The sequence below is a fragment of the Falco peregrinus genome, chromosome 3 (assembly GCF_023634155.1).
Source record: "Falco peregrinus isolate bFalPer1 chromosome 3, bFalPer1.pri, whole genome shotgun sequence".
Classification (NCBI taxonomy): Eukaryota; Metazoa; Chordata; class Aves; order Falconiformes; family Falconidae; genus Falco; species Falco peregrinus.
In genome coordinates this window covers 33,918,524-33,943,324 of record NC_073723.1, presented here as the reverse complement: position 1 = coordinate 33,943,324, position 24,801 = coordinate 33,918,524, and the positions used below count along the sequence as shown (strand labels likewise).

The window sequence follows — 24,801 nt, the reverse complement described above, 5'->3', positions numbered from 1 at the left end:
TAGCAGGCTACTTGCACAGGCATGATCATCTCACAAGTCTTATTTTCTCTAGTGCTACAGTTGTCCTCAAATTTTGATTTCAGGGTACCACTTTCCTCAGACCTACATCCCAGGCCTTACTGCTTTGCCAGCAACTGGTTGCATGCATCAGTCTAGGGAACTAAAGGCCAGTTTCTGGAAGGCAGACTTATGGAAAACAACTGACAATGAATCCCTGAAGTTAGTAGGTGTTAGTCATTAAAATTGTTCTTAATGAATGAATCTCACAACACCGAAAGTAGTACTCACCAGACAATGAGGGAAGTGGCAGGATGTACTCACACAAAGCATAGAAATGACATGACAAAAAACACCATCTAGGTTGTAGCAGCATCTGCTTCTGCTCATTCTAAAGAATTATAAAGGGTTAACATTTATTGCAACGTAATTAAGCACAGAGAAAAATAGAAGGTGATAAGCAATGTTTGCTTCCACATGCCACAAACAGAGACAAGATACATAAATACAAAAGGGAAGGGTAAGTTGCAATGAAGGTTAACTTCTCACAGACCTTAATGCATGCGTAGATGTTCAGGTCAGATCTCTTCAATCAGAGACAAATTATTGAATTTAATTCATTTAAGCTATATCTAACCTCAGCAGATAGTATTTCACAAGGAGAGAATCTGGGAGGTAGAAGAGTTGACCACAAGGATGTGATGTCCACATTCAGTTTAAAGTTCTTGCTGAAAACTAGATCTAGTCTGATCCCACTTGTTCAACACCCATTAGCAGTGGGAGTGCAGGTATCTTCCTGCAGCATTTCTACCAGATTAGTTTTATTGAAAAAAAAAATAAAAATCCAGTCTGCATGCTCCAAGACCAATTCATAGGGTGAACTCTGAGACAGCAAGGAATTGACAAACTCTCTTTTGATCCAAACTAGAAAAATAAGTCCATTGATGTGTCTACCTCATGTCCATAGTGTTTATCCAGATGTATCTTTTGGGCATTCACATCTGTGAGACTACATTCCCAGTCTCCTTCAATTGCAAAGTAAGATACCATTATTAAGGTATTATAACACAGTAGCTCTTACATTTCGTTGGCTGTGGTTTTCTTGAAGCCCATAAAACAGTCGTGTCTTCCTTTCTGCTAAGAACTTGCCTGATTCAGCACCTGCTGAACTCTGTGAAAGTCCTTTTGGTGACTTCAAGCAATTGTGGAACAGCCCCCAGGTAAACTGCTCATTCAAGTGCTTTGAGTTGGATTTTCAAGTGAATTTGATTGTTATTCAGTAGCGCTGCTTTGTCTCAGAACCACTGCTGGACCTATTTTATATTGGCAGGAGCAAAGATTCCTTCTGCTCAGAAGCCAGGAGATGGTATAGAGCCAGCTGCAGTTTCTGTAGTTCCAGCACTTTTCCAACACCTTCCAACACCAACACCTTGGCACCTGCTGCAGCAAAGTCTGACCATAGGAACAGGATCAGTTATTATATCTACTTTTCTCCACAGTAACATCTTTTTTCATATTTCCATGACTAGGTGTGTTTGGTATTGCCCTTTATTAGCCCAAGTCTGGCAAAAGTCTAATTTCATAGCCAGTACAAATACCATTGAAATTTAATGAAGAGTCAAATATTCACCTGTGTGAAACTCACCGTTACTCCATGCCTCATGTTGGTCTGTCTAATGCTTTTCTTCCCTCTGTGTCCAAATTTTTACATCATTACATCGTGAGGCATGTAACACAGTAAAGTACCGCCAGCAAAAGCCACATCTCTGTCCATGGAACATATTCCTTTTCACTCAGCAGTTTCTCTGCTGCAGCAGGTATGGTTCATATCCTCTGACTGAAAAGCAGGTCCCTGGAGGAAAGTGGCTGCTGCTCATAAAAATACACTGTCAGGCAAAAATGATGCATTCTTTGGTTTTAATATTTAGTATGATCCCATGATGACCCCCAGCCCACATACCAGGAACTTCTAACCTAGATGATGTTGGGCAACAGAGAGAATTGGTTAAACAAATGGGGCTTTTTTTGTTCAGCAAGTCACTCCCTGTGTGTTCTACCACTGAGCTTTTTTATTGCAGAGTAGGTTTGTTTGAAGTAAAACTGACAGAAAATTTTGTGATAAGATAGTTGTTTGTCAGAAACTGTTGATCTGTCCAAATAGAAAAGTATGACTGAGAAGCACTCACACTACTTGTAAAGGACAAGGCTTATCTGGTCAAATTCAGACGGAAGACAGATGTTCACTGACCTTAAAAGAGTTTCAGGCAGGCACGTGGGAGTAAGAATCCAACCATGACGTTCTTGCTTTGCTTATTTCAGTCCATGGATCTGAACCTCACACTCCCACACACCCAGCAGGTTTTCTGCTTTCTGGACTATTAAGTCATCTTCCCTTATGCTCTCTCCAAACAGATAATGCAGTTAACCATGTGAAGTGGAGTATGTCCAATACGAATGACTGAGAGAAGCACGGAGATTTACTCAATAACATGTTTCAGATGTTTGGTTAAAATCTACCCCTCCAGGATTCAAACACCTTTCAGTAATATCCTACAAAAAGGTAAACATGTCAAGTGAAATGTAGACAGAAAAAAAGACTGAAGTTAAAATTCTTTGGCATGTTCAGAGATCTAGATTTCCAATATGCCAGCTCTCAAGATACTTCATAATATGGGATAGATAGGTCTGCCACCTTCTACTAGCAACCTGGAAATGACCTAATGTAATTTCTAAGTATAATATCTATACACACACCCCAAAATATAAAATCGGCACAAGAAATCAGAAAGGGAAAAGGAAAATAGTTTTTCATTGTGTTCTTGCATAACAGTTTTCTGTAACACAGGAGTGGGACAATCAGTAATGTTGTGCACTCACATAATCCTTTGAGATCTCATATTCCTTTAAAAAAGTTAATAAACTCATATCTGTGGATTCCTTGAGGTAGGTATTTTCCTCTTTTTGAAGATGAGAAAAATGTAGTATAGAGGTAGTAGGTTCTCCATATCAGATAAAAGGTCATTGGCAGAACCACAGAAAGAACCTGTATATATAGCCCTCAGCCTTACCTATGACATTATCCTTCTCCATAAAGTATTCTTCCTTCCAAAGGTATCACAGTCAGAGTTGAATGGAAAGATGCTCTTTCACCTCATCTACGTTGAGGTTTCTCCTTTTCTCCTGTTACATGAGATGGGTTCAAGTACTGCCTGTGAAGCAAGGGAGAATTACCCAGATCATCTAGTCCTCTGTTTTTAAAGTGTATCCCTAATCAAAGCAATATGAAGTATTTTAACCTTGGATCTCCTTTCCTAATGCTGAACAGGCTCTACTGTACACAGGATATATTTGGGTGGGGTTTTTTATTAACAGTTTTTTCATTAGAGCATCACATTTCAGCAAACTATTTCAACAAATTCCTTTTTTCCAATGAAAAAACATTTTGCTGAGAAATTTCTAAGCACTTGACTTTCAGAATAAGTTAATAACCTGGACTTAAAACCTGAATTCCTTCCTGAAGGCATATTTCATCCTCTCAAGGATTTGATCTGCCACATAAAAAAAAACAAACAACTGGGAGTAGCACTAGAAATAACAATGGTTTATCATTTGTATTTTGTTAGGAAAGCAATTTTATTCATAGCAAAAATCACCTCGGAACTTTCTTTTGACTGCAGTGACATCTGCTGGTAGTCAGAAAAAATTCTGAATATGAAGTGAGAATAAACATGTCAAAAAGACACTAGGTATGGGGCCTAGCAGCTTGACTTTTTATTTCTAAGTAGGAGAGCCAAAAAACCCCAGACATTCCAGGGTTCAGGCATGTATCCTCCCAAGGACTTCAGGCTTGCTCATGTTTCTTGATGTAAGAAGAAATGGTCCAAGTGGAGGAGCCCAGGTTCAGCAGTGTTTTAAAAGGCAAAGAAACCTGATTACCTGATACATGGGAAGCAGGGGAGCAGCTTGTTGCTCACTTTCTATTCCAGAGTGAATGAAAAGAAGGGAAAAGACTGCAACTTTTCCTGTGGGAAAAAAAGAGGGAAGAATTTAAGAATGCAGAGGGGTCTACAGAAGCAGCATCACTGGTAGAGGTAGAGGTAGAGGTAGAGGTAGAGGTAGAGGTAGAGGTAGAGGTAGAGGTAGAGGTAGAGGTAGAGGTAGAGGTAGAGGTAGAGGTAGAGGTAGAGGTAGAGGTAGAGGTAAAGGTAGAGGTAGAGGTAGAGGCAGAGGCAGAGGTAGAGATAGGCTAATGCCTAGAGCTGTCAGACATCTCCCATCCTGAGGCATTGAAATGAAACACAAATAGAGTGAAACTAGTACAGTGGTAAGCTAAAAAACTGAAACCCTGCACAGATCACCCTTGAGCATCTAAACCACATCTCCTGTTTTCTTTGTGTGTGCCCATCCCCTCAATTGGATTCTTGATGCCATTGGGGATGTTTACATCTTCCTGCTCTTCGCTAACACAGTCCTTGTTCTGCCTCTACCTTTCAAAGAGATAGTGGGCACCTAAAAAATACTATATAGGAGCTAAGGATTTGTATAAGACACTCAGATAGGTATCTTTCATTGTAAATTCTCTTTAAATGTTTTGTTCTTTTTGGATTTAACTGTAAATTCATAACAAGAAGCCTATAAGATACATTAAACTTCTGCAGCATCACAAAACATGATTTTGAAGCAACATGATGTATAGTAACACACTCAAAAGTTATTTATACATAAGGATCCCCCTCGTTTTATTTGTCAAGCAAAAGAAAATCTTATATACTTTAATTACACTCTATTTGGCAATATGCACAATGGAGAAAGTATTTTAAAATATGTCCTTTTCTTAATAATGCAGAATAATGGTATATAAGTATTTTAAAAATCAGTACTGAATATATTCAGATATCAAATACTTACTAGGTCTTTCCAAAATGACTGAGAAATACATCAAGAAATATTGTCCAAAGACAATAATTTAATGCTAGTCAAAGTCAGAAAGCTGCATTATCTAATGCATTAAATTATTCTGTTACCCTCTGCCTTTCAGTTAAAATCAAGAAGATGTATGTTGATAAGGATAGTGGGTCATCTCTCTGGACTCTGCGATCTTCCACATTACCCAGGAATCTATCCTGTAGCCATTTGGAGAAACACTGGGAGCAAATGAGTTATGAGTCATGTGAAGAAGAAAAGGCATGACACAAATTTTGAAATTAAATGCAAAGGGAAATGACAAGTACTGGAAATACAAACTGCCTAATAAGCAACTGATAGTGAAACAAGGCAAATGCTGGAAATGGCAAATAATGAAAGAAGACAGATACTGTGAAGAAAACACAATAAAAGAAGAGAATTAAAACAAACACAGAACTAATGGTATCATTGATCCTAAGGAATTTTGAAAGGGTAGAACAAAAATACTGAAACAAGCGAAGCTCTAGGGAAAATGCTAAATTAAGGCGAAGTACAAAATAAGAGATCAAAAGATTCACTTAGAGGCTTGAACCTCTAAGCATCAGAATTGTCATTTATGGACTCTGACTCTGTCCACTGTTTTTTGTGTAACTTCACTATATTCTACTCTCTTTGTTTCCTGGCATATAAGTACATGCAGATACTGTTTCCAGGACTGTGGAACATTTTTAAGATCTTTGGCCATTGTTTTAAATGTGGTCATTCAGTCTTTAATTTACACCTTGAGTAATCTTAATAAGCCGCAGAAACTACACTTGCTAAGCAAGGCAGAAATTTCTCCAAGTTCATTTATTGATTCTTCAGAAAAAAAATAGAAGGCAGCATAAAAATAAAGATGAAAGGCCACAGACTCAGATGAGATATATTATCAGTGCAGGTAGATGGGCTTCTGATTTGTATTAGTTAGGAAACTCACATTGAGGTTCTGTCACTGTAAGAGAACTTCTGAGTGTGACATCTGCTAAGGGGGCAAGGTCTAGGGAAGAAACAGATTTGTAATTAAAAGCATTATTTACTCAGCCTAACCTAAGGCATCTTTGTCAGGCATCTCCTCGGAGTCACGTGTGACTGGAGACTGCATTGACTTTACACAGAACCAAGGGAAGATACAACAAAACTGAAAAGGCTTAAAACTAGCTACGCCAACACTGCTATGAAAAAGATTACTAGTGTGAAACTAATATACTAACATGAGAATACTGGACATCTCAAGGAAAAGGTAGAAATTAGCTTTCCCAGCTCTCATAGTCTTGCCTGACTTCAGTACAACTAATCATGGGATATTAATGGCATAAATTCCATCCTTTAAATAAAAGTTGGCAGCATTGTAGAGCCCAGTTGATTTTAGAGGACAATCATGAAGCATTCTGAGAACAGGTTCCCTCTATCTTAATGCTGCAGTTATGCGTCTGTGTAGCTTTATATATAGGCATAAACCTAAAAATGTATAGACGTGTCTGATGGAACAGACTAGGAACTGGAAATACAGATTTTTTTTCACTTGCATTAAAAATATTTTACATTGTTGCTTCATATTTTCAAAGAGCCTTCAAGTGAAGACCATCGTCTAAGTGAAGTAATCATCCAAAAACTGAGTATATGTAAGAATCAACTGCTAAGTGTAGCCTGCAAAGAAATGTATCTTTTTGCCCTTTTACTCTATTTTACAAGCAGTTTTGGTTTCTTGTCAATATAATTTGTCAGTTGAAATGTGATATTTACCAGGATATTTACCTTACTAGCTTTTCTGGGACTTTTAAAAAAGTTTCAGGTTAGAGGGCAGAGGACTCAATATAAAATATAAATTGTTTCAATAGTAACAGGAATTTTCAAATTAAACAAACAAAATGAAAAACAAACCATACATTTTGAATATGGGGTCACACTTTAAGCGGAGAAATATCATGACTGATTCCATATTACTGGCAAACAGGTCTTACCCAGAGAAGCAGGTACGATAGGATTCCAAATTTTTGCTTCAGTGTGATTTATGATCATATTTAAAACAGAACGGAGAACAAACTTGGAATATACTTTAAATTTATTTAATAAGACACTACAGCTTGAAGAGTAAAGACAGAACAACCTGAAGATGTTGAGTTACACCAAGTCTAGCTGTAATTTAATAGACAAAAAAATGTTTTTACAGTTTAAACAACAGGGAGAAAAATATTACAAAGGATAGTGGCTATTTCTGAAATGAAAGAGATGTTCTGTTTAAAGGTTTCATCAGTTGAAAATGTGGTTCTCTGTACATTAGAGATGACAGAAGGTCTAAAATCAAATTTCTTCAAAGTAACAAAGAAATGGAAAGATTAGCTTAAAGCCAAGTTAGTTGCTTATTTATATTACTTTCCTATTGGACCACACACTGGGCTGATTCTAGCTATTATTCCTAGTCATTCCCAAGAAATATGGGAACCATGCATGATTAACCAGACCTTCAAAGGCAAAATTACCAATGACAAGAACGATTCTGAAGTTCTGTAGAATCATCTGTCCTGTATACCCCCGTGGTGACACTTCCAACTGTATGCCTTGGGATCCAACACCCTCTGTTCAGCAACCCAGACATGCTTTTGGGTCACACTCACAACAGGGCAAGCAGAATTTGTAAACCCATAGAACAGACACAATGTGGGAGGCACCACTTTCTCATTTAGGTTTTTTGCAAACTATGTACCCTAAAATGACTAAGTTTATCATGTATATTTAAAATTATATTTAAAATGCAACTAAGAGTAAATATTAATTTAGAATATATAGAAAATTACACAACTAAAACAAATAATATATAAACAAGAACCAGTGATAGGTTCTAGATTTGTGATTCATGAAGGCTGACTTACTACATCATAGCTATAAACGTGAATAAAACAGTAAAACTGTCATCAAGACAAAAGAAACATTAAAATTATGATATTTAAATAAGAAAGGCAACTACAAGTAAGAAGACTACAATGATAGTTGATTTTCCTAAAATTTACAGAATTTTTTTCGTACAAAGATTTTCAGTAACATAGTTGCTTCCTGAATCAACAAGCCACCAAGAGAAATTTGTTTGTAGGTTGTATCATCACAGTCAGGGATTATAATACCATGAAGTCATCAGCTAAAAAGTCAAGAGATTACTGAAAATTCAACCTTATTTTACTGATTTTTATAAATTTTGTCTCCACCAAAGTTATGCATTCAGAGATTTTATCTTTACCATTGATTTAGCCTCTATATAGAAAAGGTTTATCTATAATTAGAGATGCATGTAACACCAAATTGCAGTGATTTCAACCCTGTACAGGTTGCCTTAAGCAGCCAGATACTGTGCAATACAATCTGTCAATACTTAAAAACTAAAATCACAATAGATTTTGTCCCTAGAAACAATAATGAAACATGGGATTAACCTAACAGAGTGATTTCCAAGGCTAAGCATTTACAAGTTTGCATAGGGGTGAGTCATATAAAATTAGTGCTCAGCTCCATGATTCTTGACCACATCAAACTTTTTCTATGTGCTGAGTTTGCACAGCCAGACAAATGTACATGGGACTCCCTGCTTACACTCTCTGTTGTATAATTTGTTTATAAAAACATAGACAAACATGGCTTCAGTCACGGTCTTGTGTAATTCTTGCAAATTCCCTGCTGCACAAGCCTTTGAAAATATATCCAGAAAAGAAAATGAGAATATTTAAAATGAGCTGAAAAATTACATCTGAGAACTTGCTGCAGCCTAATATGAACTTTTGTTGAATAATGATAGTGACTACTTCAATCACACACTTTGAAGGGGATAAGAAAAAAGAATGAAATAAATTATGGAGTATATTCTTATCTTAAACTCAAAGAAAAGTTTACTGTGGCATATCAGATGACCAATACCTTCCATATCACTACAAATATTCTCTCACATGAATGGTAATAAAACAAAAAAATCACAAGCCCCTTTGTATTTCCTTGTGGATAAATTCAATACAGAATTAATGCAAGCCAAACCAAAGATGGCATGTCAAGACAAAAGCATTTGTATTTTAGTCATAGCACTATGCCTTTTCTCCAAAGATCTTGATGTGCTTCATAAACTTTAATTAATCTTCACAGCACGACTACCAGTCAGGCAGAAATTATATAATTTTCAGAAAAAGCATGGCATAGCCTTTATTCCTTATGCCTCTGCTCTGAATACATACTGCATTTTTTCCACTGTGATATATTGTGGAAAAATACATAATAGCAAAGCAAAAGGCCCCAGTGGACCCAACTTTTGTTAGTTTAACTTTCTTTGCTTGTATTTCTTACTTTTTTTTATAATAGCTTACATTAACTGTTCCCTTTTTTAACTTTATTACTGAATTCATATATGTGTGCCTAAACTGAGGTTATGGTAAGACATGTTTCTTTTTTTCTTGTTGTTTGGCGAGGGGGTGGGGGGGTGGGGGAGGTTTATTTGAAAAAGTGATAGTTTAGATTGCATTATTCCCTAGAATCAACTATGGAAAATACACATGAGAAAAGTGCACAGAGGCCATCTAGATTTGTAAACGAATTGCTACAGGAACTGTACTTTTCAGAGCACAAATCCTCTTTTCCTACATTTGCATGCACATAGGACAATATGACCACATTTTCTTTCGGAACAACTGAACACCTTGATAAAAATATGATACCACATTAATAAGTGATCCTCTCCCTCCTTCAGAGTGTGCCTTAGGGTTTATGCTTCATTTAAATACAGCGCTATAAAGCAAGCCACTGCTTCTCCAGGACAGACAGAGGAAGTGAGGGGGGTATCAACATTAGCTTTTTGCTAATTGCAGTTGCAATTTTAGTGATCCCATGATACATCTGACAAAAAAACTCCATCTGGAAAAAGGGCTTTGGATACAAGCCATTTGAACTGAAGTTTGATATTGTATCTATAAATAAGAAAACCACTTTTACAAAATAAGAACAAACTGCTGGGTTTAAACAAAAGAACAAACATTTTAAAAGGGACACTAAATGATGAAAGCATATGTGATCAACTCTCCTAGGTGTGTATGGTTCAGAGAGACAACTAAAAACTGTGGCTGAAATGTGATACAAATATAAATCAGAAGACTTTACTGTGCAGTACTAAAACTTTATAATAAATTATAATACTTGAAGAGGTAAGAAGAGGATCCACAGGACTGTTATTAAAACATGGAGATGGGAGTTATTGTGCAAAAAAACTATAAAGCCCAAGAAGAAGGCATTTGTGATAAAGAGGTCAAAGTATTTCACAAAAAGATTGAGAGACTATGTATTTTCCCAACTTATTTAAAGTACAGAAGATGTTAGTATTTGAAATCATGTGGAAGACAATGTTTTCTGAGATGCAACAAAAATAAAACAAAATCTGAAATGGTAGCAGGAAGTAGTTTCTGTTTTAATAGACCAGGTTTTCTCAAAAGGATGATATAATTAGTTTTATAATCCTGCCACGGACCCTCCTGGTGGGGCATGGTCAGTACTGTCAGGTTCACTTGCAGGCCAGGAGATGCCTCTGTCTGAGGCTCTCCTTGGTGTTATTCAGTGATCAAGGGAACCCAGAAAAAGCTCTCTTTCTAGTCTTTTTATAGAAGTCTATATATTTCAATGTTGATTAAAAAGTTATCTATAAGAATTTTTAGTTTATATCTAGTTATTGCAGCATTTTCTGAGAAAGCAGCATGCAGGTTTGTGTCTGTATGTTTGCTTGTTTGCATTATTTTTTCCTTTATAAATAAACTTTATGACTAACAATTTCAAGGTATAATTACTAAGTTTTATTTTAATAAAAGAGATTACCTGTAAAGCTAGATATACCTATCAATCACGCGTAATTTTTCTAGCAGGATATATTTAACTTCAATGTCATTAAATAGCAATAACTGTGAAGTATAAATTGTTAGCAAAGGAATTAATCTATCTGTGAATCTGTATTTATAAATCCTGTTACCTATAAAGTTTACTTTATAATGGAGCTTATGGCTGTCACAAAACATCCCTTACCGCCCTTCTCCCTTTCAGATGTACCTGCACTCCGAGTCTGTGTGGTGCTCCATCAAAAGTGTCACTTTGGGTTATGCAGCTTTGCTGACTGGCAGGAACTCACTCCAGCGTGAGATAGCCGCAGTGAAATACCACCTAATTGGGAGCGTCACTGCAGTGGGGACAGCTGACAGGCTGAGTCTTGTCCAGTGCAAGGTAAGCAGCTCCCAGCCCTGCCACTTGCCGCAGCAGCCAAATCCTGCCAAGCTAGAAACATGTCCTGTTCTTCTTCTTCTGACATGTTCGTCACAGGGTTACTGACTGCTTGCTCAGCCGCTTTGCTAATGCATACGCATGAGCTCGCAGGCTTGCAGTGTGGCTGTGCCAGAAAGGGGAGCATGCTGCAGTGGACTCGTGGATGCATTTATATTTGCCCAGCTCTGTAACTGCATCAGCACAGAGCTGTGCCCCAACACATCAGCCTTTTCCTCCACTGCTGCAGGTAGCAGTGAGACTGAAACTGGAAATACAGAAGTGCCACTATGTCCCTTTCAGTAACACCTTCCTTCATATTACTGAAAAAAAAAAAGAAAAAGTCTCTCCCAGTCTTCAAGTTCTTTAATTTTATGACATGAACACTTTCTGCCTACAGGTATTTTGTATCACGTTATATGGTTTGCCAAAATATTATTTTATATATGTATATCCATTTCATTTTAAAATCCTTTTTGCATGTAAACAGAAAAATTAAGCCGATTGCTTGCAGGCCCCAGTCTGAACTGAAAAATTTATGTGTCCGGATTCTAGGTATAAGTTATTTACCAGCTTAGCCTCTGTACAAATTCGATTGACCCTCCTGAGACAGTTTGGCTGCTGAAGAGGTAATAAGAAATCATTAATATTTTTATAATCTACACAATTTTAAAATATTTAAGAACATGCTGTCATGGCAATAACTGCTCATGTGATAGCAACTCCTAAAAATACTCCTGAATTCATTATATGGTTAGCATATATGTGATTCCCAAAAGAACCATTTCTTAGAGTATTACTTTTGAGGGCCTACTTCCAGTGCATTAACGTTTTTGATGCTATAACATCACTGGAAGAAAGTCTGCTATGAACAGAGACATTTCCTTTGCAGAGAAGGGGAATCTAACTGATTTACATGATCAAACCCTTTTCAGCCCCTTGGAAAATCTGGTACCTCATAAAACTATCAACAAATTTGTTGTTTTTTATCAACAAAAGCAAACTTTCATCTATTTCTATTAAAAATGTCTTTAAAATCAGGCCAGAGTCATGGTTTCCAAAATGGTAGATTCAGCATTTAACTCACAGTAGCACTTACTCAAAATATTCAGGGAATTCTGCTGCTTTATTGGCATGCAGGATAAATTAAAAAATTGAGATCTCATTTAAAAATTGGCTTCCACAAGTATATTCTGATGTTCACCTGGAACAGCATGACATAATTTAAGTGTGATTTTTATACACAAAGACAGAGCTTCAAAGCAAGGAATATAACTCCATACTAAATCATCATCAGTGCTTCACTTGTAAAAAGTTGCTTGCCTGAGCATTGTGTCAGTAGCTTAGTTATGTTCTTCTGCCCGACAGATGTGGAATAGTGTGTAACACTAAGACACTGTTGCAGTATAAGCTTGCCCAGCACTTTTCTGTTGGCAAAGTGCATTAACGGTAGAGCTGTCGCAAAGTATCCTGAGACAAATGTATATTAATAAGAATTGTCAGGTCTTGCTGGTTCATGGTGACTTTCTTTTTCATTTCATAGAAGGGCAGTGATTAATGAAACCTCTGTATGTGGTATATGACTAGGGAAGAGAAGCCCAGCTTTCCAAATACAAGCAAGATCTCCTCATACGAGACATCAGGGATGAGCTGTGACTCACCAGCCAGAGAGCGAGGAGCGAGCGATGAAAAAGAAGTGGCTCATTTGTTGGAAACAAATTGCAAGAAATCACTGCTCCAGAACTGGATCTGCCACCTACATGATGTATGAGCCTTCAGACGCAGATGTCTCCTGAAGATATCTACAAACCGTACTCTAAATTAGTTTTATACCAGAAAAGCCACAATAATTCAGCTTTTCAGGACTGCCTTATCACAGTCCACCCATGTGACAGCCCTTGGACAAGATCCTCAGCCTGCTTTGTTCATTCTGAGTAAATGGGTTGGAGCAGAAAAGGTCCTACCAGCTGCATGCTTGCTTATGTGAAGATTGCTGTAAGACAAGTATGGTGGCTATGCAAGGTGTACAGGAGAAGGTAGTACAAGAATAATGGAGGCAGTGTTGCAGCACTATCCAAACTAGCTGGCTGCAACAAGGCTTTTACCAGCACATACCAGAAGCCTTGTTGCAGCTGGCTGGTTTGGATCGTGCTGCGACAGCAGAGCTACAGAATACAGCCACTAACATTCGTACTTTGCCGTAAGACTCAGGTCTGCCTGAATTTCAAAGGGTCCTCATCTGACTTCTGAACTTAAAGCATTCATCTTTTCCAGGCACATGGAGAGCCAGCAAACAGATTTTTACCATGTAGCTCTTCAGGAAGTCTTGTCCTTGAAGAGATGTGTTTCATCAAACCACCACAGTACTTAACACCTTTCCCTCGATCACTGTTCCTGTTTTGCAAGCCTCTGTGGCTTCCAAGCTGTTCTGCCAGTGATCAAGTAAAATGGAAAATCCAGAAAAAAAATCCCACTCTTCAGGATATGTCTTCTTTGGCAAAGGCAGCACAAACTTTCTCATATAAGCCTTGGCATTAAGGGGAAGAGAAATACAGACCCATTTTTTCCAAAGCTAAACAAGGTTCCTAGGAGCTCAAGCTATGCTGGCAGAGAACAAACTGTGCTGACAAGCAACTAGTCTTCAAGACTTCATGCATTTTCTGAAGAGGCCATAAAATAAATACCTGACTCAGAAAAATGTATATATGTCTGAAATCTCTTCACCCTTTGTAACCCATGCATTTTCAGGGGTTTAGGCAATCATACCTAAATGACCCTGCCTTTCAGACACTTGCTCCCCAGGTTTGCAGGGTTTCACCTACATAAGTACACTGAAGAAGACTTCTCTTAAATCTCTTTCTGGCCCCCTTAAGCTGTCTGTGTTGGCCTGACATTAAGAAATATGGCATATGACCCAAGTAATGCAAAAGCTGCATCCATCAGCATTTACTTTGATTTTCCTTTCATAAACAAATGCAAATCAGATAATACACCACAAAAGAAATAATATCTGAGCAATTATTTTAAATACTTTCCACATCTTCTAAGCACAAGTACAATTTTTAATAACAATTTTTGGCTAAATTACCTAAGCTAACAGTAACTTTGTCCAGCTGCTCTACCAAACTGATAGGTGCTCTCCTCTGTCACTGTAAGATATACATGAAAACCTCAAACTGCATCAAATAAACAGCTCTGTGAAAAGTAAAATACTGAAAGATGCCTTGAAATGTGCTTGTGTATGAGAGATAATCCCTAAAAATATACTGATATATAAAAACTTCTGCCCATGTATCTGTAATGCAGATGGCACCTTAAATTAGCTAGCTCATATTTTAAAGGGATTCTATGAAAAATAAGAAATGCAGATCACAACATTTTATTATCTTTATATTCTGTGAGTACTTGGAGAACATGCAGAAGAAAAATCTATCCCCGAGAGTGTTTTAATAAAGCCGATTATTTATACAGTTGTTTGAAAAGATGTGTCATACTGCTTATCTGAAATGTCACATTCACGTTCTCACCAGTATCAAAACACAGCTAACAAGGATTTTTCAAGCATGAATTTGAATGACTATAGTGACATCGAGTGGCCATCACCACTAACTGCTGCTGTGTTCTGCCATGAAACCCGTTATAATGGTAATGCCAATGTGTTGACTTCAAATAGTGTGCAGTGCTAAATCAACTAGTACTGTTCGTACAGCAACTACAAAGGTGAATTCGTTATACATTGTCGATGTGCAGTTTAAATTCATAGTCAAGCGTTCTAAACATAATCCTGTGTACAATGTAGCAGAGCCCATAATATACTGACAAAAGCACAAGCAGAATACAAAGGCAGAGCATCTGCCACAGGATGGGCTGCACCCTTAAAAGGTTGGCATCAAAAGCCTGAAGAATATGGCCCAAACCATACAAGCATTCACACATGTGCATAACGTCAGGGGTGTGACCAGCACCAAATTCTGTGGCTAATTTCTGTCTCCAGAAGTGCTCCCTCACCACTTGGTCCTGGTGCTTGCTTTGGCCCTGTTCAGCCCCTAAGCTGACAGGAGACCCACTCACGCCCACATGCCCTTGCTCTTCGAATACTTTATACCTGTGCAAAACCATTTGTGTGTGGAGGCTAGATGGGTGCCAGAGCACACACCCCAACCAGTCCCCTTGCTCAGATAATCTGAGAACCAGCATAGTGGTGAGTGCTCCCATGCCTCAGAAGCCAACTTTGGTGCAGCCGATGAAGTCACTGAGACTAGCTGCATAATTAATCATGCACATAAGCATTCAACTGGCTGGAGCCATATGCTTGGCATTTTGCATGGCAAAGAGGGCTTCACCAGACATCAGGAGGACAAAGATCAGGGATAAAATGAATGCTTATGTTGTCTTTTTTGGTGCTTATTGAATCCACATTATGTTCCTGATCTGTTGCTTCTTTCTTCACCCCCTTTCCAATGCCCATGGCCACAGTATGATAGAAATTCTACTAAAATTCTTCATATTTTTCAATGCTCTGTTACTTCTTTTTAATAGTTTTATTTCTACATTTAAAAGCACTCCTCCTTACTGCCTTTGCTGCTTACATGTTAAGGGTGTAGCCTTATCTATGAAGGCAGACATCTCCTGGCAGTGACAACCTGGCAGAAACCACTGGAGCTTTTCAAAGGTTTGGGTGCACATGCATAGCTCTCACCCAGAGCACATCTCAGATAATTATATACTCTCTGTTCAAACATACAACCATATCATGCCCTGCATCTGCAGGCCATGACTTTAACAGAAGGCTCTCCTCAGTATCTAGAGCTATGTTGAATGAACATGCTGAGTCCAATGCAAAGACTTTGATCTTCAGATTTCAAGGAAGGAGTGAGTGGTATTTTGTCTGTAAAATGTGCAGCAACTTCTGCATGTGGTGTGAGACTTTAGAGGAATTTGAAGAACAATGCAGGAAAGGAATTTCTTTTTATATAGTTGTAATAACAGCCCATGTGGATAAAGCAACTCTTTTCTCAAAGGCACATGGTGTGCACAAAATGTCCTGGTTCATTTGTTGTTTTCTTATTATGATGTCCCCAAGTCATTATTCACGGATGTGCTATATTGGAAAGAAACAATTTCCGTAGCATTCCTGTGAGAATACTAATTAAGACCATTACACTAATGGATATTTGCAAGGGAGCTTAAGCAGGCAAAAAACACTGGTGGGCTTTGGTACGTACACAACAAGCCAGGCTATCGGATGTCCTGCAACTGGGATGATTCTTGCATGGACCTGCAACAGTGTCCTGGAGCATCCCAGGGGACTGACAGAGGTAACTAGCACAGGAAAGAGGGAAGATGGCTCTGAAGCTGCCAAAGGATGTACAAGCTTGCCTTTTGTGGTGGATTGACCTTGGCCAAATGCCAAATGCCAATCTGTCACTCCCTCTCCTCAACTGGAAAGGTGAGAAAAAACATGATGAAAGATGTTTTTCTTGACCTTGGGTCAAGATAAAGAAAAGGGACATAACTTAGCACATACTGTCAGGAGCGAAACAGACTCTACTTGGGGAAAATGAATTTCATTTATTACCAATCAAATGAGACTATGATAATGAGAAATAAAAGGAAATCTTAAACCACCTTTTCTGTGCCACTTCCTTCTTCCCAGGCTTAACTTCACCCCTGGCTTCTTTATCTCCTCCCCCCGACCTATGCAGGTGGATGGGGAATGGGGGTTTCAGTTCATTACACATTCTTTGTGCCACTCCTTCCACCTCATACTGTCCCCTCCACAGAAGACAGTCCTCCACAACTTCTCCAACGTGAGTCCTTCCCATGGGCTGCAGTTCTTCATAAACTGCTCCAGCGTGGGTCCCTTCCATAGAGTGCAGTCTTTCAGGAACAGACTGCTCCAGTGTGGGTTCCGCACAGGGCCATAAGTCCTGCCAGAAAAAGCTGCTCCAGCCTGGGTCCCTCTCCACAGGGCCCACAGGTCCTGTCAGGAGCCTCCTCTAGCATAGGCTCCCATGGAGCCACAGCCTCCCTTGGATGCATCCACATGCTGCAGTGTGCGGTCCTCCATGAGCTGCAGACTGGGTAGGTGCTCCACCATGGAGAAATGGACAAATGGGAGTAATTTCCAAAATAACCTTGTAAACTTCTGGACGAAGAAACACAGCATTGAGTGGGTGTATCACATCCTCTATCACCCACAAGCATCTGGAAACACTGAGAGATACAATGGACTGCTAAAACTATGTTGAGAAAGTTGGACATTGGGTCATGGAAACACCAGGATATAGATTTAGCAAAAGCAACATGGCTGGTTAACACCAGAGGATCTGCTAACCATCCTGATCCTGCAAACAAACTCCCAACATGCTGGGGGAGGAGATAAGGTCCCCATAGTGCACACAGAAGTGGCTGAGGAAGGCAGTGTGGTTTACTCCTCCCCTGGGAAAGGCAAACCCATTTGTGGGATTATCTTTGCTCAAGGACCTGGATGTGCTTAGTAGGTAATGCAGAAGGATGGGGACACCATCATCTTTGTGCTTCCTTGGAGAAAAAATAATCCATGGTGCGAGTTGTATGTTGTAGGGAGTCATGTAGCAGGAACGATCTCAACCAACAAAGGGTGAGATTCAAAAGGACCTGGGTGAGTGCAACAATGACCAAAACCAAGCCACTGTTGGGGTCCAACAATTGAACATGCTGCTGCTACTGTCCTGAGAATTCACCTTGACAGATGAGGGCCAAATCATAGCCTGTTTTTACAAACATTTGAAGGAGTGGAGGAAGCCCATGGAATAGGAGAATAATATCTATCTGTTACGGGACAGTTAATGAGAATGTATAAATCTGTATCTTCGGTACATAGTGATATAATTAAGATATAAAGAATCAATAACAGAGGCTGCAACTAAAGCAATGATTAACTCAACCTATTAAATAAGCTCACTGAGATGTAACAAGCTTTCTGAGACACCTGGGATATAATAATAGGCAAGAGAAGTGGGATAACAGAGCATTATGGTCAAACCATATACCACAGGGAACAAATGAAGTTATATAAGAACAAGTAGTGCACATGTTCCCCAAGAAAGTTCAGTTGAAGTTCACCAACTTGCCAGCCACCAGGAGTCTCAACAGACTCCAGGATAAAACCCCAGGAGCTAAGTGTGCATGTGCAAGTGTCTTATGCATATGTAAATCATTTTTGGGAAGTAGCTATAATATGTATTAGATTTTGGTGAAATATGATGAATGTGTGTTTTGTTGTAAAGTGAGGACGCTGGTCAGATAGGTGTGTATGATCTGAGATACTAATCTCCATGCACCCAGCACTGCAATAAAGAATGCCTGCCTTCTAAACTTGGAAAAGTCTAGAGGGTTTCCTTTGTGCTGGTTTTTCAGTATCACTAGTATAAGCTGGATTGCTAAGAAGGGATTTCAGTAATGAGAATTAGATACAAAACAATGGTTAGAAGATATAAAAATGTATTTAATTATGTGGACCTGAGGATGACACCAATGGTATGGAATAAAAATGGAGATTGTAGTAAGTATGGCTGGAATGCAGTCAACTTTCTCATAGAAGTCCTCATAGTACTTGCTTTGTATTTTTTAGCTAGAAAGATATTGATAACAAACCACCATTTTAGCTACTGCTGAGCGTCAAGGCCACCTCTCCAAACCCACCACACCCAAAGGCCAGTAGGCTGGGGCTGGGCAAGATGTTGAGAGGGGACATAGCCAGAACAGCTGACCCAAGCTGACCAAAAAGATATGTCATACCAAATGGTGTTGTGCTCAGCAATAAAAGCTAAGCGAAAGCAGGAGCTCCCCTCAGAGAAATGGGCCCCAGGCCCTGGCAGCAGCCAGCCACCAGGTCAAGGCTCAGTCTTCCTGGTTGGCACTACAAGAGACACCCCCCCACCAAAAGCCACAGCGCTGGGCAGCAAGGTGACATGCCACACTGTGGTGGGTGCTCTGCTCCAGGTGCCAGAGCCTGCGGGGGAAGACTTGGTGCTTCCTGGTAGTGCCTGCAGCTGGCTGCTGGAGCAGAGTGGCCACCTGCAGCATGCCCTGGAAGACCTGGAGAACCAGCTCAGTGCCCTTGAGACAGAGAGCTGCCTCCTGAGAAAGACAAGGTCTCCAGAAGTGTGCAAGGAGGCAGAGAGGCTCCAGCAGAAAAATGCCAAGCTAGCTGCCCTCACTGAGCAGCTGAGAGAAAGACGCAGGTTTGCAGGACACCATCAAGCACCTGATGAATACTCCAGTGCTACTGCCTATCCAAAGCTCTGCTGAGGAACTAGGCATGAAATAGTTTCCTCAACAGAGGACTGAGGAGAGGAGAGAGCCTGCTGGAGCTTTGCTGGCACAGAACTAGCGCAGTGAGGTCTCCTCATAGAAGGCAGCTGAGGACCTTCACACCCAACTGGCTGCAGACAGAGGACTCTGTTCTGTGAGCACCCTCAGCCAAAGGTGTGAGGACTTACCAAGCAGCTCACAGAGATAACAGATGAAAACACCAGGCTGGCTGAAGAAAATTCTCCCCTCCACAAGCAGATGTGCTGGGCAGAAAGGTTGCAAGATGAAAATGCTGACCTGAAGGGGCAACTACTGCAAGTGGCAGAGAAGAGAAATTCTGTCATCCAATCCTTCAGCTCTCTTCAAACCCAATGAGAAGATGCACAGCACAAACTGAAAGCCACGAGTGAAATGGCAGAAAGTACTCAAGCAGAAGTAAAAAGGGAGCACAAGGGCACCATGCCACTGTTTTGAGCCCAGGTGACAGAAAACTGCAGAATCAGTTTCAGAGCCCTTCGGAGCCAGCTTGGGCAGAGGACAGTCCTGGGTCCTGCCTTTTTGCCGAGGACCCCACAAGTGAGATGGAAGAAACAGTAACAGGCAAACAGTCCATCATCCTGCAGGTTCTGGGGACAAAAAGGATTCACATCCTGCATATTTCTTCCGATATTTTATCTTTATTTTGAATATATACAGCACAATTACTACAATATAAATACTGTCAGTTTGAAGGTCATGTTCTAAACTAATTTGTATTTGATGCTCTTTAAACCTATTCTTTACAAAAGTTTTGAAAATTTGGTTTTGATAAATTTTCTGAGATATGAATCTATACTAGAGATTTACTTATTGGAAATATTTACACAGAAACATATTTGCTGTTTACCAAATCAAACAAAATTTCTCTTTTTAATTGAAGACCACAAGGTGGCATGTGAAACATACAGTAAACATTATTTAAAGAATACAGTAGAAAACTAGTATGCAGTTCTACTGGATGGCTATTACCTGAAAAGTCAAACAGTTTTAAGAAGCAATCTAAATTTTTTGTGGGATTTTGTCTTTTTCAGTCCAAGCTCTTTGCACTGGAAAAGGAATAAGGTGCACAAGCCTTTTATTAACAAGGAGGGACTGTTCTTTCTAGTTTAAAAGTACATTAGGGCATTCCAATACAGACACTTCATTCTGCAGGTCACTTCAAATGCATTCCCAAACCCAAAAAATGTCTTTCTGCCCCATCCAAACTACCATCTCAGCCTGTCTGTGCTATTTTCCCCTGTTTGATGGTTAGCTGTGGTAACTCCAGGCCTGTAAATCTTTAGAGGCATTTCATATATTGACCAAGTGTCAATGATGGAAGACCCCACAGAAGAGGCCCATGTGTTCCTGCCTGGAGACTTGGGAAATGGTCCTACAGGCATTCAGACAATCTGAACCTGTACGACTGGTGTTTGGTACCTTGTGCATGCAGGCTGGTATACAGGGTCCTCATTTAATACCTGCTTTATATATATATTTTTCATTAAAATATTCCACCTTCATTGCTGGGTTATTTTTTAAAGATTTTTTCCAGAATTTACCCTCTCCTAAACTGTTACATTTGTGCTAAAAATATGCCTTACGTTATTCCCAGATGACACATGCTAATTACGTATATAAACAGGAAGAGAAGGCAATGTGTTTATGCTCTAAAACTGAGGAAATGGTTAAGAGGGTTGTTTGATTTTGGCTTACTATAAATTCCTCAAGACATAAGTACTGTTGCTAAAAGCCATAGACCTTCAACAGAACACTCATCAGGAATTACCTGCTCCCAAATGAGTTGCACTTACTAACAAAATGACTAAGGTTCGGAACATCAGTGAATGGGGTTGAATGTTGTAGTCCACAAGCACTAGGGAGGATTTATTTCTCTCTTTGGAATAAAAAAAAAGTATTACCATAACCATTAGTTTTATACAAGAAAAATTACCTTTCATTAAATGAAAGCGTATCTGTTGGAGATGGTTCAGAGTCACAGAATTTGGGCAAGACTTGACTTTGTTCAAGCCTGAAGGATTTCAAACCCAGAGCTGGAAACTAGGGCTATTGCTTCTATGGAGAATTCAGTCTTGTAGCGTACTAAGTATGCTCAGTTCCTACAAGTTGTAGCTTCTCATTTAGGCTGCATCTTAATTTGATTCCAAGACACTTAGGTGTTATCAAATAAACACGCCAACTTTTTACCCTTATTGAAGTGCCAGCAAAAAAAACCAAAACAAAACAAAACACTAATGTTTGACATCTTCAGCCCCCACCTGACCACCTGGTTCTATGCATCCATTTGATTATCTAGACCTCTCCTTGTAGTCTTGTAGTAAAGCAATGAATGTTATCTTGCATGACTGGCATGACTGAAAGTTTAGCAGCTATTTGGAGAGAATTGTAGTGATTCAAGCAACAGGGCAGATTTCCAGCAGATTATGTACTTCTGGGAACTGTAATTACAGACCTGAGAGATTTTTGACACTCTAGGTGGTGCTTTGCATCAAATCTGCCACGGTTGTATAACAGTTTAAATTTAAAAAGATAAAGGGAGAAAAATAAATTTTGCTCTAATGCACTGCTGAAAGTAAATTTTTCAGCTTGCTCTCAGCTGAAATAATTCTGGAGGAAACACCAAGAACATCAGCATTTTAGACTGAAAATGAAAATAAAAGTTAAAACTTAGAAGTAGGGGGAAGGGAGAAGCTGAAGCATTTGAGGAAATACCCCAGCCTAAAAAACTTAACATAGCCTGATCCTGAACATAGCAGACAACTGAATACCTGATACTACCTGTGCTAATAAATTAAAAGGTGTCAGGGAATCCTCCCAGGCCCTGGCACTCAAATCTGCTGCCAGAAGATAGTTTTGTTAGAAGTCTAATCCCTTGGGAGAATAATCCCTTTGGGTTTATGAGAAATATCACTTTTCTAAACAGTCTGTAAGCTTCAGGAATTGGACCCAGTAACTATTATGAACAGGCATTTCTGATGCAGATTCTCTGTTTTGGATGATTAACAGTCATCCCCTGCTAACTGGCCTCATTGCTAAGAAATGGTCCAGTACATGTTTAATTTATTAGCATGGATTCAGCACCTAGGACGCACCCGGGCTGCATGTGGCCCCAGAAAATCCAAGGCAGCATGTGTTGAGAAAGGTACAGAAAAGCACCACAATGTTACTGTGGGCAAGCAGAATCCATCAAAATCTCCCACTCTTTCCCTTCCTCCTTCTTTACTGAGCATTTGTCTCTGCATTACTTCCACACAGATAGCTTCACTGGCTTCATGCAAAGCAAGTCGCTAGGAAGAGGACTGGCATCATAAAATTGCCTATGTCCCACAAGCAAGAGGAGAAAAGAGGAAGCTCGGTGAAAACAGCCAATAAACAGCAAAATGACTCTAGCGTGAGGTGGCTTTGTTAAACTGCTAGTGCTGAAATGAAGTATCATTTATCTTCACAAAAGCGCCAGTTTATCCTGACATTATACTTATGACATGCCATCACCAGCAGTAGCACAACACGGAACTAAAATCCCTGGTGACTCACAAGTATCGTACTCCCAAGCGCTCCCTCCCTCCCTCCAAATGTCTAGAAAAGCTCCTAGCATTTTCTGCCCCTTGATTCAGTCAAGCTGGGTAGTGTCCCCATATTGCAATAGCTGGATACAAGTACCCTCATGCAGATCTCTTAATGCAAAATTGTGTCAGCAGTCATCTAAAACAAGAGGTAATAATTTTCAAAAGAATTCAGATGTCCAGGAACAGCCCAGCTAGTGTGTGGCACATGTTAACAAGGAGGGGTTGGCCAAGGCTGGTAGGAGACTACACAGATGATTGCAAAGGGTGTTGGCTCCCATGGTGCTCAACTGTTGTAGCCCTCATTATTAATAGATCTGAGCAAGTGTACCATTGTATTACCAGGGTGGCAGCAGGCAAAACAGGATCTCAGCCAGAATCTAAACACCTAATATTTTGTTTCAGAAAATATCAGGACCAGAAATGATTTCTCACTGGTAAGAACAATTGAAAAAGTTACTACCACACTCCTTCAGTCCTGTAATGTAGATAGCACAAAAAATGCAGACAAAATGTTCTGTTTAAAAAAGCTATTGCAAACCAAATACCCATTCTCTTTTCATATAAAGCTTGGAAAATCCACCAAAAAAACAAGGACAAAGGCACTGTGATTACTGAATCTGATCACTTATTTTCTAAACCAAGGTCCTTTATACAATCCTAAATATACAAATAAAATTCAGGGACTATCAAGAGTTAAAAGAAAAATAATGTCTTTTCCCCAAATGTTTCAGAATATTTAATAAGTAACAGGGTGTGTCGTGTTTAAGTCCAAGAGTAAAAATATACTAAAGTTGTATGAGAGATATAACGGCTAAATGTGTGAGTCCATGTTCTGACTATTGCAATGTTTTTATATTACTTCATATGATCATGTAAATAATTTTATCTAGGTGATACAGATTAGTGTATTTAAGATTAGCATTTTCCTGTCCTCAGGTGGGTCATATCCAGTAAATCTTGATGATGGATATTAAATGTTACATGTTCACAAGAAATTATATTTGTGACCTGGACAAATGTTCAGTTATCTTTACAATACATAACCACTTTCAATATTTGATTTTACTCACTTAGCATTTACTTTTTTACTACCTTGCTAAAAATACGGCAGCTTGCTTTACAACCCTCCCCAAATTTTGTGGGCAAGATAATAATTCCATTTTGCTGAGCCTGTCATTTAAAAACCTGCCATAAAAACAATCCTACTTGCAGAATACCTGTAAATATCACCCAAAAGAAGGGGAGAAAAAAAAATCTAAAAAAAACAAGGAAGGGCCCTGACATGCCAAAACACGCCAAAGTATAGTTGTAGTTATGAGGCAGGACAGATGGTGACCATCACAGTCCTGGTACCACTGTTTGGTGGGAGCTATTAGTAGCTGTCCTCTCTGAATAGTGCATCACTTCATATGGGAAGCACAGCACAGCTGAGGTGGAAGAATATGATGCACAGTTAGATCTCTTCCCAGCTCTTTTTCAGATAGGTCACAGCTAGCTGACATATCCAGACTGAGATCCATCCTTAAGCCCAACACCCAGTCATACCCTAAGTGTTTGATACAGCCCACTGGTTTTGATAATCTTCCACAAGTCAAAAATTCAAAGAAGGAACCAAGAGGCAGCTGTCTACAATCATAAGGAAGAACTTTGAATATGAAAAGTACTTTTTTATTTTTATGTCCATTAGATA

The 24,801-nt window shown here is 39.3% G+C and overlaps 1 long non-coding RNA gene across 5 annotated transcripts in view; it reads right to left on the bottom strand.

Moving 5' to 3' along the window:
• Window positions 1–24,801, bottom strand: part of LOC114010389 (uncharacterized) — a 53,898-nt gene that overhangs the window by 25,841 nt on the left and 3,256 nt on the right. For 2 of the 5 annotated variants that reach the window (XR_008746607.1, XR_008746609.1), the window contains exons 2-3: window positions 3,934–4,019; window positions 289–3,206 (exon numbers count right to left, since the gene is read on the bottom strand). This is a non-coding gene — a long non-coding RNA (uncharacterized LOC114010389). The remainder of the gene's footprint in view (window positions 1–288; window positions 3,207–3,933; window positions 4,020–24,801) is intronic. The other 3 variants (XR_008746611.1, XR_008746608.1, XR_008746610.1) reach the window with 3 other exon arrangements.